This window comes from Ornithorhynchus anatinus, chromosome 2 (assembly GCF_004115215.2).
Source record: "Ornithorhynchus anatinus isolate Pmale09 chromosome 2, mOrnAna1.pri.v4, whole genome shotgun sequence".
Lineage (NCBI taxonomy): Eukaryota > Metazoa > Chordata > Mammalia > Monotremata > Ornithorhynchidae > Ornithorhynchus > Ornithorhynchus anatinus.
In genome coordinates, this window is record NC_041729.1 from 99,273,184 (window position 1) to 99,288,332 (window position 15,149).

Consider the following 15,149-nt stretch of genomic DNA (forward strand, 5'->3'; position numbering starts at 1 on the left):
TAGCACATAATGCTCGAGTTTCTTCCATCATGAAATGTGTTGTTTTCTACTGACTAGTTCCCACTTGAGACAGGAACGATTTGTACAACAGTCCACCATTTTAAAAAAGAGAGGACTGAGGCAAGTCTGATTTCACATTTGCTATTGGATCTCTGTTTTGATGGGACTAGCTTTTCAGGCAGCTTAGCAATTACAGTTCATTTCAGCTTCCAACACGGTCTATAAAACTTAACGAATCCTGGGAATTTGTTTTTCCAGCGGATGATGTGGGAACTTTGAGTACGTCTGCATGATCCACTTGAAAGGAAATAGTAAACAATGTGGGTGTCAAGCAGCCCTTTATAACCCCTTTGCATCAAAATTCACAATTAATCCCAAAACATAATAGTTTATAAAAGCAAGAGGTTCAACCATTAAACCTTTTTGCATGTCTGGTTTTCTCATATATTTTTTCTTCTGGAGCAGAAGTATCTTTCTAATTTGACGTCACTGAGTAGAACACCAAACATCGTCGATTATTCTGCTTAGAGAGACATCCAGAATGTCTTTAGCAATAGGGGCTTTTTTTCTTTAATAGTATTTCTTAAGCACTTACTAGGTGCCAGGCACTGTGTACTAAGTGCTGGGGTAGATTCAAGCTAATCAAGTTGGACACAATCCCTGTCCTACATAGGACTCACAGTCTTAATCTCCATTTCACAGATGAGACACAGAGAAGTGAATTAACCTACATAGGTCACACAGCAGACAAGTGGCAGAGCAGGGATTAGAACCCAGGTCCTTCTGACTCCCAGGTCTGTGCTCTATCCACTAGGCCATGCTTCAAGAGTTCTTGTTAGGTTATTTATTAATTTATCCATATTAATGTCTGCCTCCTCCTTCAGACTGTAAGCCTATAATGGGCAGGGAACACGTCTGCTAATTTCTCTTGTATTGTACTCCCCTAAGGACTTAGAACAGTGCTCTGCACATAGTAAGCACTGAATAAATGCAACTGATTGACTGATTGATTTGATATCTGCCCATAATCTATCCACACTGCAAGAGTTCTGGTTGGATTTGATATTCATCTCAGTCTCAGCCCACAGGATTTATATACAAACCAACGAACTGTGCATTAGAAATTATTTATTTGTTTCAATCTCTGTCTCCCCCTCTAGACTGAAAGTTCAAGGTGATCAGGGAATGTGTCTACTATGTTGCATTTTTATGGTATCTATTGAGTGCTTACTATGTGCCAGGTACTGTACTAAGAGCTGGGGTAGACAAAAGCTAATCAGGTTGGACACAGTCTTAATCCCCATTTTACAGATGAGGTAACTGAGGAACGGAGAAGCTAAGGAACTTATCCAAGGTCACACAGCAGACAAGCGGCAAAACTGGGATTGAAATCCAAATCCTTTTGACTCCCAGTTCTGTGTTCTACCTAAACCATGGTACTCACCCAAGTGCTTAGTAGTGGTTTGAGAGTAGGCACTTTAAAAGTAAGAATAAGCAGAGTGAGCACTCAGTAAATACTACTGAAGATGATAAGGAACATGGAAAGCAGGGTCAGGTATTTGGCAATTTCAGGTGAAAGGGGCTTTGAATTATCCAGGCAATTATATCCACCATGCATGTCCTATGACTATGAAAGTAATTATAATAATGATTATGGTATTGATTAATTTTTCCTATTTGCCAAAGCACTCCGCCAAGTTCTGGGGTGCATCCCGATCATGAGATTGGACATGATTCCTGTTTGACTTGGAGCTCACTGGTACAAGAGGAGGGCTCCCTAAGCAGTGAGCCTCTCTTTGAGTGGGTTTGAAGCAAGGTGTGTCCCTATCCTGAAGGAAAATGCTTGATTATGTGGATGGGAGTGGAAAAGGGAGAGGAAACCACTGTTTTCCTCCACTCCATTAGACTGTAAACTCCTAGAGGGCAAGAACTATGCTAATAATAATAACGATGTTATTTGTTAAGCACTTACCATGTGCAAGCACCGTTCTAAGTGCTGGGGTAGATACAAAGTAATTAGGTAACCCCACGTAGGGCTCACAGTCTTAATCCCCATTTTACAGATGAGGTAATTTAGGCCCAGAGAAGTTAAATGACTTGCCCGAAGTCACTCAGCAGACAAGTGGCAGAGCTGGGATTAGAACTCACAACCTCTGACTTCCAAGCCCATCCACTTTCCACTGAGCCACGCTGCTTCTCTTCTACCTTTTATTGTCCTCTTCGAAATGCCAAGTACATCACCCTTTACACACACACACACACACACACACACACACACACACACACACACACACTCTCCCACAAAAATCAATCAACCAGTGGTATTATTAAACACTTAGTATGTGCGGAGCATTGTTCTAATCACTCAGAAGCATACAGTAGAGTTGGTAAAGCATGGCACCATGGCTTAGTGGAAAGAGCATGGGCTTGGGAGTCAGAGGTCTACTCTATCTTAATCTTCCTCGACCTCTCAGCCGTCTGCCTTTGACACTGTCGACCATCCCTTTCTCCTCCACACCTTATCTCACCTTGGCTTCACGGACTCCGTCCTCACTTGGTTCTCTTATCTTTTTGGCCGGTCATTCTAGGTCTCCTTTGCGGGCTCCTCCTCCCCCTCCCACCCACTAACTATAGGGGTTCCTCAAGGATCAGTTCTTGGTCCCCTTCTGTTCTCCATCTACACTCACTCCCTTGGCGAACTCATTCGCTCCCACGGCTTCAACTATCATCTCTACACAGATGACACCCAAATTTACATCTCCTCCCCTGTTCTCTCCTCCTCCCTCTAGGTTCATATCTCCTCCTGCCTTTAGGACATTTCCACCTGAATGTCTGCCCGCCACCTAAAACTCAACATGTCCAAGACCGAGCTCCTTATATCCCCTCCCAAATCCTATCCTCTCCCTGACTTCTCTATCACTGTGGACGGCACTACCATCCTTCCCATCTCACAGGCCCACAACCTTGGTGACATCCTTGACTCCGCTCTCTCACTCACCCCACACATCCAATCCGTCACCAACACCTGCCGGTCTCACCTTCACAATATTGCCAAGATCCACCCTTTCCTCTCCAACCAAACTGCTACCTTGCTGGTACAAGCTCTCATAATACCCCGACTGGATTATTGTGTCAGCCTCCTCTCTGATCTCCCGTCCTCCTGTCTCTCCCCGCTCCAGTCTATTCTTCATTTCGCTGCCCGGATCATCTTCCTACAGAAATGGTCTGGACATGTCACTCCCCTCCTCAAAAACCTCCAGTGGTTGCCTATCACCCTTCACATGAAACAAAACCTCCTCACTCTCGGCTTCAAAGCTCTCCATCACCTTGCCCCCACCCCCCATCTCACCTCCCTTCTCTTCTGCTACAGCCCACCCCGTACACTCCGCTCTTCTGCCACTCACCTCCTCACGGTTCTTTGTTCGTGCTTGTCCCGCCGTCTACCCCTGGCCCACAACCTACCGCTCCCACAACCTACCGCTGACCTGGAACGCCCTCCCTCCTCACCTCCGCCAAACTAACTCCCTTCCCCTCTTCAAAGCCCTACTGAGAGCTCACCTCCTCCAGGAGGCCTTCCCAGACTGAACCCTCTCTTTCCCTCTGCTCTTCCCTCCCCATTCCCCCTTCCCCCACCCTCTGCTCTTCCCCCTTCCCCTCCCCACAGCACTGTGTATATTTGTATGTATTATTTATTACTCTATTTATTTTGTTAATGATGCATATATATCTATGATTCTATTTATCTTGATGATATCTATGCACACTACTTGTTTTGTTTCGTTCTGTTTTGTTTTGTTGTCTGTATCCCCCGATTAGACTATGAGCCTGTTACTGGGCAGGGATTGTCTCTATCTGTTGCTGAATTGTACATTCCAAGCACTTAGTACAGTGCTCTGCACATAGTAAGTGCTCAATAACTACAATTGAATGAATGAATGAAAGGTCATGGGTTCTAATCCCACCTCTGCCACTCATCTGCTGTGTGACCTTGGGCAATCACTTCACTTCTCTGGGCCTCAGTTACCTCATCTGTAAAATGGGGACCAAGCCCCACGTGGGATAACCTGAATAGCTTGTATCTACCCCAGCGTTTAGAACAGTGCTTGGCACATAGTAAGTGCTTAACAAATACTGTAATTATCATTATTAAACATGATGCCTGCCCTCGAGGAGCTTACATAGACTCTTGGTACAGTGCTCTGTTCACAGTAGGCACCGGAACAGGGCTTGGCACATGGTAGTGCTCACTGAAGTGCTCTACACATAGTAGGAACACAGTACAGAGTCCTGCACCCAATAGGTGCCCATTATAGTGGTCAGCATAGAGTACCGTTAGAATAGAATGCAATAGACTACAATTGAATGGATGGATGAATGGATGGATGGATAAATGAATGAATGAACGAACTCCAACAGGATGACCCTGCCTGGAAGCGTCTGTACAGATCAAAATTCTGGGCCAGATTGATCCAGAGCTAAGCCCAGTGAGAGTAGAAACTATACTTGACACCCTTTTCATCTTTTGGTTGGCTAGGGCCCTACTGCCTCCAAATAATAATAATTATTATTATTGTGGTAATTGTTAAGTGCTTACTTTGTGTCAGGCACAAAAAGCGGGGTAGATACAAGATAATTGGGTTGGACACAATCCCTGTCCCATATAGGGTTCACAGTCTAAATCCCCATTTTACATCTGAGAGAACTGAGGCACATAGAAGTGAAATGACTTGCCCCAAATCACCCAGCCTGGGATTAGAACCCAGGTCCTTTTGAATCCCAGGCCCGTGCTCCATCCACTAGACCACGCTGCTTCTCAACCCGACTTCCCAGGGGGAGGCGGAAAAAGGATAAGGATTAACGCAAACGAGTAAATGAGTCGCTTCGTTCAGAGAAGCCAAGCCCGCAGGGGGGTTGCGGTCCACAGTGGAATCCCATAAACTTCGGGACCCTTGCTGTGGGGGAGGGAGAGGCGAAGGTGTCCCAGTCATACAACCGGTCATCTCCCCTGTCCCTTTCAGGCGAGGATCCCGAGGCCCAGGCCCAGCCATGCAGCCTCAGAGAGTTCAGTCAAGCAGACAAGCAGCAGCAGCGGGATTCCCGAACACTGCCCGCATTGTATCCGCAGTCTATCCGACGGAGCCCCTCCCTCCCCACTCACGGGGGGGGGGGGCAGAACACAAGCAGCCATTCTCCTCCACAAGGACAACATGATGGTTTTTACGGGGGACGCGAAGAATAACTTATCCAGTGGGGGAGGAATCTAATGAGACGCCCGCCGATGCCCTGGCTCCGGGCCGGGATCTCAGCCCTTCTCCTGAGAGACAATCCTTTGGCATCTTTTAGATGAGCTGGGAGGTCTTACTTTTAAATCTTAATGAGAAGATGACACCTTCTAGCAGCGGAGCCGAGTCCCAAGAGCCAGGCTGGACTGGTTGCTCAATTCCACCACCGAACTCGCTGGTCCTTCTTGAATCAGTTGCTGGGTGACCTTGGGCAAGTCACTTAACTTCTCCAGGCCCCTGTTTTCCCATCTGTAAAATGGAGATTACATCCTACTTGCTCCTACTTAGACTGTGAGTCCCATGTGGGACAGGGACTGTGTCCGAGCTGATAAACTTGTATCTATTCCAGCGCTTAGAACAGTGCTTGACCCATGGTAAGTGCTTAACAAGTACCATAATTATTATTATTGTTGTTATTATTATTATTGTAGTAGCAGTATTATTAAAAGAGTGGTGGTAACAGGAGGAGTAATTATTGGAGTATCAATCACATTTATTGGGCTATGCCTGGCTGCAATGGTCTGTTCTATGTTCTTGGAAAGTTCAAAGCAGGGTAGTGACATATTTCTGAATAAACCACTGTATAAAGTGTTTTTCTGAGCCTTTACCATGTGTAAAATACTGAACTAAGCACTTGCAAAAGTAGAATACGAGACGATAAAAATAATTAATAACTATGGTACTTGTTAAGTGCTTACTGTGTGCAGACAGTGTACTAAGCACTGAGGTGGGTACGAGCAAATCGGGTTGGACACACTCCCTCTCCCACATGGGGCTACCAGTCTCGATCCCCATTCTACGGATGAGGTAACTGAGGCACAGAGAGGTGAAGTGACTTGCCCAAGGTCACACAGCAGACAAGTGGAGGGGCTGAGATTAGACCTCGCAACCTTCTGACTCCCAGGCCTGTGCTCTATCCACTATGCCTTGCGGCTTCTGCGGTAAGCATGATACCCGTCCTCGGGATTTATTACAATCTAGCAAGGGCTTACATCCTAATACAGACATATTAAGTAATATACAGAGTATTCAAAATAATTGACTGTACAAGTGAATTATTGTGTGCTTATATAGGTATATATATGTCTATAGTAATAAATCTGGCACGGGCTTACACCCTAATAAATGAGACAGATATTAAATAATATACAAAGTATTCGTAATAATTCAAAGTACATATATACACCCACTCACATGTGCTAAGAATAGATATATATTAAGAACATAAGTACTAGAGATGGCTTATGTATTTATGTAACTTGGGATATTGGAGCAATTAATTAGGGAAAGCCTATTGGAGGAGGTGGTACTTCAGGAGCAGTTTAGGACTTGGGCATCTGCTCACGTTTTAGACAAGCTCTGACTCAAATATGGACAAGTGAGACTCTGAATTCTAATTCTTCCAATCACCCCAGTGTGTAGGGGGTTCAGTGCTTTATCCCTGATCTCTCTCTCTCTGAATAATGGCAAAGGACAGAGCTAACAAGTACAGCAGTTTGTCGACGTAGGATGGCACAGTTGCTTTAACAATGGGGTCTCTGAGTAAAGTACACACGAGGATTGGGGGAAAATGCTGAATTCAACCTTTCTGTCTGGCAACTGGGATGAGTCCAATTATAAAGACAGCTGAGCAGTGAGATCTAGAGGTGAAGGTCTGTTGTTCTGTGAGTCACTGGTGGAGCAAAGGAATAATCCTCTGGTCTAGCTAGCTCTCTACTAAACTGTAAACTCTCTGAGGGCAGGGATGGCGGCTATCAACTCTACTGTATCGTTCTCTCCCATAACCTTAGTAGAGTGCTTTGCTACTGCGAGCAATAATCAGTAAATAGTATTTATTGAGCTTAATAATACTCACAATAGTATTTATTGTTACGCTCAATAAATACTATTTACTGATTGATAGTATGGCACGATGCCTACTGGTTGGCAGTCAGGTCTGCTATTGGAGACAGAAGAGAAAGCTAAGCAGGGGGAGGGGAGGAAGCCACTGGTCTGCCGCTACAGTGGTGTTGCTTACCATCTGCCATTCTTAAGTCAGTCGGGCAGTTAATTATATTTATTAAGCACATACTGTGTGCAAAGCACTGAACTAAGGGTTTGGGAGAGTACAATATAACAATAAACAGACACATTCCCTGCCCATAACGAGCTTGCAGACTGGAAGTAATTCTTTCTTAAATTGCCCTAAGAATGAATAGTAAGGTTTTTTTCACCTTCTGTCAAAAGAAGGTGGAAATCTGAGACAATTATCTAGCCCACCTGCCCCTGAAGGACTGCTTAGCTGGGACCGAATTGAACGGGGGGCCTTTAATTCTCGAGATACGGGAACGGTTTGACCCGTTTGACTCTCCTCTGTCTTAGGAGGAAATCATAAGCTCCTCGTGGGCAGGACACATGTTTAACTGTGTTATATTTTACTCTCCCAAGTGCTTAGTACAGCACTCTGCACACAGTAAGTGCTCAATAAATATGGTCGATCGATGGATTGATTGAAATGCATGAAGTGTCAGCCTGTAAAAACATCATCAACTTGAGATGGATTCTGATTAGTGCATTTTCATCCAAAACCTGTTTTTAGGGAAGAGGCCGGCCAGATCTAAGCTATTGTGGCACCAACATTCTGCAGGTCCCACCAGGAAGTTTTCTACAGCTTCGTTGTCAACAAAGATGCTTCTTTCCAACCTTGGCAGGCCCTAGCATGCTTAATTCTCCTTGACAGTTTAAGACGGCACATTCTGTCTGTTCTAAGTTTATTTGAAACAGGCCTGCAGCCTCCACTTAGGTGAAGACATATGGCATAAAACAAGATGAGGTGATTGTTGGAGATTAAGCTGTAGGCAGCTCAAGGAGGAGATTCTTCCAAAGACTCTACAGAGAGGAAACAAAAGAGGAGTTGATCTAAATCAGAAATCACGGTGGGTTAAAGGTCGGCCCGGATTAGTCTGTGATGCCCCCAGTGTCAGGCTGAGCTTTTTGATTCATTTGGATATTTGGTACTGAAAACACGCTCAGAAGAAATATCACTCAGGAGTGCTCCTTCCTGAGAGGAAAATAGATTCCTCCTTTTTGTCTTCTTCCTTTTGAAGGCATTATTTGCAGTAGACAGAGAAGACTGTTATAAATAAACACCGCCTGGTCTTAGTGAAATATGACCTCGTACAGGAAACATAAATCCAAGACCAGGTCTAAACTAGCAAAGCGAAGAGTTGAATTGAGGCAATTATTCAAAGAATTCAAGTACCCCCCCCCAAAAAACATCCTTTTGTCTCAATTATCTGGGTATTTCCAGAAAAAGCAATTGTTAGGCCCAATTTAAACAGATCACTGTTCACAGGGACCTTACTTGAATGTCAGACTTTCTCCTTTCTCTCCCTGTCTCAGAATTTATCGCAGCAAATCCTGGACTTTACTGTTGAGTACTCATTTGCGTTTTAGGGGATTTCATCCTTCTTTTGATATTTTTTAATAGCGTGAAGGAAGCAGTGTGGCCTTGTGGAAAGAGCTCAGACCTGGGAGTCAGACGACCTGGGTTTTAAACTTGGCTCTCCGTTTCTCTGCTTGTGACTTTGAGAAAGTCACTTCACTTCTTTGTGCCTCAGTTACCCCATTTGTAAAATGGGGATTAAGACTGTAAGCCCCTTGTAGGACAGGGACTGTTTCTAACCTGATTATCTTGCACCTTCTCCAGCGCTTAGTACAGCACTTGGCATGTAGTAAGCGCTTAACAAATATCATGAAAAAAATGAAAAAAGCAGCATTAAAGGTGGGAGGCTTGGGCAGATCCACTCCACTGATGGGGCTCTCTTCTTTCCTCACTCCTATGAGAGAGTCCCACATCAAACAGGCATAGAAGCCACTTTTCCACATTTCCACTTCACACTGACCCCTATCCCCATCAAGCTGAGGTAGGTAGTCTATGAACTGCTTGTGTTTGCCAACTCATTCTGTCACTGAGACAAAGCCTTCTCTAACAAAAGGCCCAGTTGACTCCACCACCCCTTAAAAAAATACACAATGGCCATAGTTACCTATATATTTCTGACTTGGGAGAAATTTTACCCTGAAAATCAGCTAGGAGCTAAATTTGGACAAAGACACTGCCCATGAGGCTTGTGAATACTTGCATATTTCAGGGCTAAATGTTGGTCTGGGATCATGTAGATTTTGGCTATGACTAAGGTGATGGTGAATTTTGGGGAGGTGAGAGTGGAAAAAAGGGCAAAGCCTCAGGGGTGGGGGAGGTGGAAAAGGCAGGAAAGGAAGGCAGGAAGCCAGAAGGGGATAGATAGAGGAACAGAGAGTTAAAGAGGGAGAGAGATGAAGACAAGAAAGGGGGTGAGAAAGAGTGGACAAAAAAAGAGGGGAGGAAGAGACAACACATACACTCATACACAAGACACATACCCAACTTACACATTCATACAAAGGCTCACATACAAGATGCATGCCCTCAGACACATATTCACACAAACCACAAATTATACCTATACATGCATACACACAAGGCATACATATTTCAGAAAACACTTACTATGTGCCGAGCACTGTACTAAGCAATGAAAATGTTCCGTTTCCCACATGAGTCTCACAGTGTAAATAAGAGGGAGAGCGACTATTCATTCATGGGGTTTGTTAAGCACTTACCTTGTGTCAAGCACTGTTTTAAGCGCTTGGATGGACACAAGTTAATCAGGTCAGATGCAATCCCTGACCCACATGGGGCTCACAGTCTGAGCAGGAGGGAGAACAGGGATTTAATCCCCTTTTGCAGTTGAGGAAACTGAGACTCAGAGAAGGAAAGAGAGATATCCAAGGTCACACAGCAGCCAAGTCACAGAGATGGGTTTAGAACCCAGGTCCTCTGACTCCCAGGCCCATGCTCTTTCCACTAAGCAGCGTGGCTCAGTGGAAAGAGCACGGGCTTTGGAGTCAGAGGTCATGAGTTTGAATCCCAGCTCTACCACTTGACAGCTGTGTGACTGTGGGCAAGTCACTTAACTTCTCTGTGCCTCAGTTACCTCATCTGTAAAATGGGGATGAAGACTGCGAGCCCCACGTGGGACAACCTGATTCCCCTGCGTCTACCCCAGCGCTTAGAACAGTTCTCTGCATATAGTAAGCGCTTAACAAACACCAACATTATTATTATTATTATTATTATTCTCCACATACACACCTACATACAATCGTGCACATTCACAAGGCATACATGCTCCTCCACCACCTCAGTGGAAGCTAAAGGCAACATTCTGGAGGTTTTCTGTGTGGCTGGAAACACATGTTGCCTGTGCCACTTGCCTCCAGGAAAACCGCTTGGGAAGCGGTCAGTTGAATTAATTTGCATAGTGGTATTTGGTAAGTGCTTATTACGTGCCGGGCCCTGTACTAAGCACTGGAATAGGTAGGGAAGCAGAATGATTTAGTGGATAGAGCACAGGCCTGGGAGTCAAAAGGACATGGGATATAATCCCAGCTCCACCAATGTCTGCTGTGTGACCTTGGGTAAGTCATTTCACTTCTCTGTGCCTCAGTTACCTCATCTGGAAAATGGAGATTAAGAGTGTGAACCCCACGTGGGATAGGGATTGTGTTCAACCTGATCAATTTATAATTATCCCAGAGCCTAGAACAGTGCTTGACACATATAAATTGCTTAATGTGTGCCAATATTGTTATTATTATTACAGGGTAATCAAATTGGACCCAGTCCCTGTCCCCCATGGGGCTCACAGTCTTAATCCCCATGTTACAGATGAGGGAAGTGAAGCCCGGAGAGGCCATCTGCCCACGGTCACATAGCAGACAAGTGGTGGAGACAGGATTAGAACCCAGGTCCTTCTGACTCCCAGGCCCACGCTCTATCCACCAGGCAACACTGCTTCTCTAGCTGTGGCTGTTGCGGCTGAATGAATCGCCACCGCCCTCTCCCACTAGTGTCCGGCCCAAATGAGACCTTTCGGGGGCTGAGACGGGAGTTCCCAAATCCATGACTGTCCAAAACAGGCCAGGACTTGTGGTCACTGAGCTGGAAGTCTGCTTCTCTAATCCTAACTTCCTTGCTGTACCTCGATCTCGTCGAGCTAACCGCTGACCTCTCGCACATCTCCTGCCTCTGGCCTGGAACTCCCTCTCTCGTCAAATCCTACAGACAATTACTCTCCCCAACTCTCCCCAGACCTTTACTGAAGGCACGTCTCCTCCAAGAAAAGCCCTCCTCTCCTTTTCTCCCACTCCATTCTGCGTCACCCTGACTTGCTCTCTTTAATCATTCCCCCCTCCCAGCCCCACAGCACTTATGTACATATCTGTCATTTATTTATTTATACCGATGTCTACCTCCCCCTCTAGACCGTAAGCTCCTAGTGGGCTGGGAATGTGTCTATTTGTTGTTCTATTGTACTGCCAAGAACTTAGTACAGAGCTCCGCACCCATTAAGCGCTCAATAAATACGACCGAACGAATGAACGAACTGTACCTACGAGGCAAACGAGTCACAGTCGTCTTGGCCGCGTGGGGTGCGCGCAGCCTCCCCGGGCTCCCTTTTGAGAGAGGAGAGAAAGGAGCCGCCGGTGGTCTCTGTCTCGCAGTTGTGAGGAAGCTGTCAGGATCACACTGCCCCATTGTTCTCTGCCTTGGCCACAATGCCAAACCTCGGCTGGGCTGCTGGAGCTGAATTAGCTCCTACTGTGGACGCTTTGGCCGGAAGCCCTGGGAGCCTTGTCAGCCTGAGGCCCAAGTCCTGTGACCAAGCAGGGAGGTGCAGAAGGGCAAAGGTCGGCCTTCCTGGCCCCCGGGGGACTTGTAGCTGCTCAGCCGATGATGGATGGTGGCGTCCTGTCTGCCCAGCCTATAGCAAGCATAGGCCAAGGCTACTCAGCAGCAAGGATTCCGTGCTATGTCTGAAGACAGCTCCCGTAGGAAGGTGAACCTGTTAAATGAGAAGCGGCTTGGTCTGGCAAATAGAGCCTGGGAGTCAGAAGGTCACGGGTTCTAATCCTGGCTCCACTTGTCTGCTGTGTAACCTTGGGCTAGTCACTTCACTTCTCTGGGTCTCAGTTACCTTATCTGTAAGATGGGGATTAAGACTGTGAGCCCCATGTGGGACAGAGACTGTGTCCAACCTGATTACCTTGTATCTACTCCAGAGCTTAGTACAGTTATTGGTACATAGTAAGTGCTTAACAAATACCTTAAATATATATATATATACATGTAGAGAGAGATGAATTGCAAAGAACTATATGTGGTGGTACTGGGCTTTCCGTTTCATTTAGTAGCTGTCACTGAAGGGGACCGAGGTTTTAATCTCAGCTCTGCTACTGGCTGTGTGATCAATTGATGATCTTTCGGGGCCTCTGCTACTGCCTGTGTGATCAGTTGACCTTTCGGGGCCTCTGTTTCCTCATCTGCAAAATGGATGCCTTCCCCCCTCTCAGAGAGGATGAAAGGAGATCGACGATGCAAAAGGCCTTTGAGGAATTAAAAACACTGTACCTGTTGAAGGTGGTGTTATTATGAGATGTGATCATATTTTTGAACAGACTTTTCCAATCAAAAATTCCCATTTTGCTCAGAAGCTTCCCAGAGTGAGGCTAATGTTAAGGACTCCAGGGCGACAAGACTGATATTTTACTATCCCTCCTGAGTGCCCACCCAGGGTAATTTGGCATCACCATGGCTAACTGATTGATGGACGGTGTACAGGTCCTGCCGACCCCCCGTCCTGTCTCTCTATTCTGCTATCACCTTCTAAAATAACCTCAGAGCAGACCCCCCCCAAGACCAGGCAAACAGGTATAGGGCAGAGGAAAAGAGGGCAGTGTTGAGGCCAGGAGCTCTGAGGGGAAAAGTCCTGGCCCGTACAAAATTGTGTATGAAGACAGTCTTGATGAACAGTATCCTTCTGCAGAAAGGACATTTTTGGTCCTTCCAGGTTGAAATGTGACCCAATTGAAAGGCAGCGTGACCTAGTAAAAAGAACACAAACTCAGGAGTCAGAGGATCTGTGTTCTAATCCCGGCTCTTCCAATTGCCTGTTGTGTGACCTTGGGCAACCCACTTAATTTTTCTGTACCTCAGTTCCCTCATCCGTAAAATGGTAAAATGCCTCTTAATAATAATGTTGGCATTTAAGCGCTTACTATGTGCTGAGCACTGTTCTAAGCGCTGGGGTAGACACAGGGGAGTCAGGATGTCCCACATGGGGCTCACAGTCTTAATCTCCATTTTACAGATGAGGTAACTGAGGCACAGAGAAGTTAAGTGACTTTCCCACAGTCACACAGCTGACAAGTGGCAGAGCTGGGATTCAAACTCATGACCTCTTCTCCCTCCTACTTAGACCGTGAGCCCCGTGAGGGGCAGGGACTCTGTCTGACCTGATTTTTATGTATCTACTCCTGTGCTTGGCACATAATAAGTGTGTAACAGAAAGAACCACAGTCATTATTAGTAGTAGGAAAACCCCTTGCCTGTTAGTTGAGTCAGAGCTAGCTTTACGCATTAGGCCAAAAGTGGACTCTACAAAGTGGCCACATCCTATTGTTATGCTCACCCCATGCTGATGCTCCTTGTGGGCAGGGAACGTGTTGTTATATTGTACTCTCCCAGGGCTTAGTACAGTACTTTGCACACATTAAGCACTCAATAAATATGATTAAATGAATGAATGAATGAATGAATAAATGAATGAGTGGCCAGTGTCTCCTGCTGGGCGACTCCATTCTCAGGAAATAGGATTGAGTAGAGGGGAGGGGTTTTTTATTATTACTATCATTATTACTTTTAGTATTATCCTTATCATTATTATATTTGTTAAGCGCTTATATATGTCAAGCACTATTCTAAACCGTGAAGTAGGAACAAGTTAGCCAAAAACTAGCTTAACTAAAAAACAGAAGAAAGGAAAAGAAACCCATATTTCCAATTAACGGCAGCACTTCTAGCAACCTGATTGAAATAGCCGCCACTGGATAAGCTTCCTGAGGGCAGAGTCCACGTCTTTTGCCTGTGCTCCACCCTCCCAAGTGCTTACTACAGCAGAGGTTTCACTGACCCACTGAATGCAGGCAAAGGATTCCTGTAATTCATCCTGCCTCAATTTTCTGCACGTCTCAGTCCCAGGCAGAGCCCAATTAAGGAAGTACCGATTCGATTTGCGAGGAGTGTGTGTGTGTGCGTGTTGTGTGTGTGTGCGTGTTGTGTGTATGTGTTTATCAATCCAGCTAGGCCACCAATTTTCAGATTTGGATGCATCCTCTAATGACAGAGGGCAGGAAGCTGAAGATTATCTAAGCAGGTAGGACAAAGAAATCGCTAAACAAAACCGAGTTGTTTTCTGTCTAACAGTTCCTTCTCTTCGAACTCAGACTCCTGATTTGATTTAAGAAGCCCACTGGCTTTGAACAAGGCAGAGCTTTTTCAATAGGGAAAGATCAAATGCTGTTAATCAGCTAATCCCCTAATGCAACTGTCTCTTTATATTATAAACATTCTGCTTATAGGAGAATGATTTTATCAGAAGGTGGCTTTTTTGTTGTTTTTAAATCTACTTTCTCTCAAATTCTGCCTCCCCACCTCTCCACCCACAATCCTTCTACCGCTTTTTCTCCTCCACCAGGATAATCTCTTGTTTTCCCCCTGCAAAGAGAGGGTTGATAGGAAACTTTTTGGCTCCTGTTCTATTGTTGACCTGTCTTCTTCCTTGCCTCTACTAATCAGAGCAGCACGACCTAATGGCTAAAGCACAGGCCTGGGATTCAGAAGGGCCTGGGTTCTAATCCTTGCTCTGTCACTTGTCTGATGTGTGGCCTTGGGCACTTCACTTCCCTGTGCCTCAGTTACCTCATCTGAAAAATGAAGATTAA

The 15,149-nt window shown here is 45.6% G+C and overlaps 1 long non-coding RNA gene across 1 annotated transcript in view; it reads right to left on the reverse strand.

The window, feature by feature from the left end:
* LOC114809148 overlaps positions 1 to 11,976 on the reverse strand; it is a 28,992-nt gene extending 17,016 nt beyond the window's left edge. Inside the window, exon 1 of the long non-coding RNA XR_003756904.1 lies at positions 11,763 to 11,976. This is a non-coding gene — a long non-coding RNA (uncharacterized LOC114809148). The remainder of the gene's footprint in view (positions 1 to 11,762) is intronic.
* Between the last annotated feature and the right edge of the window lie 3,173 nt (positions 11,977 to 15,149).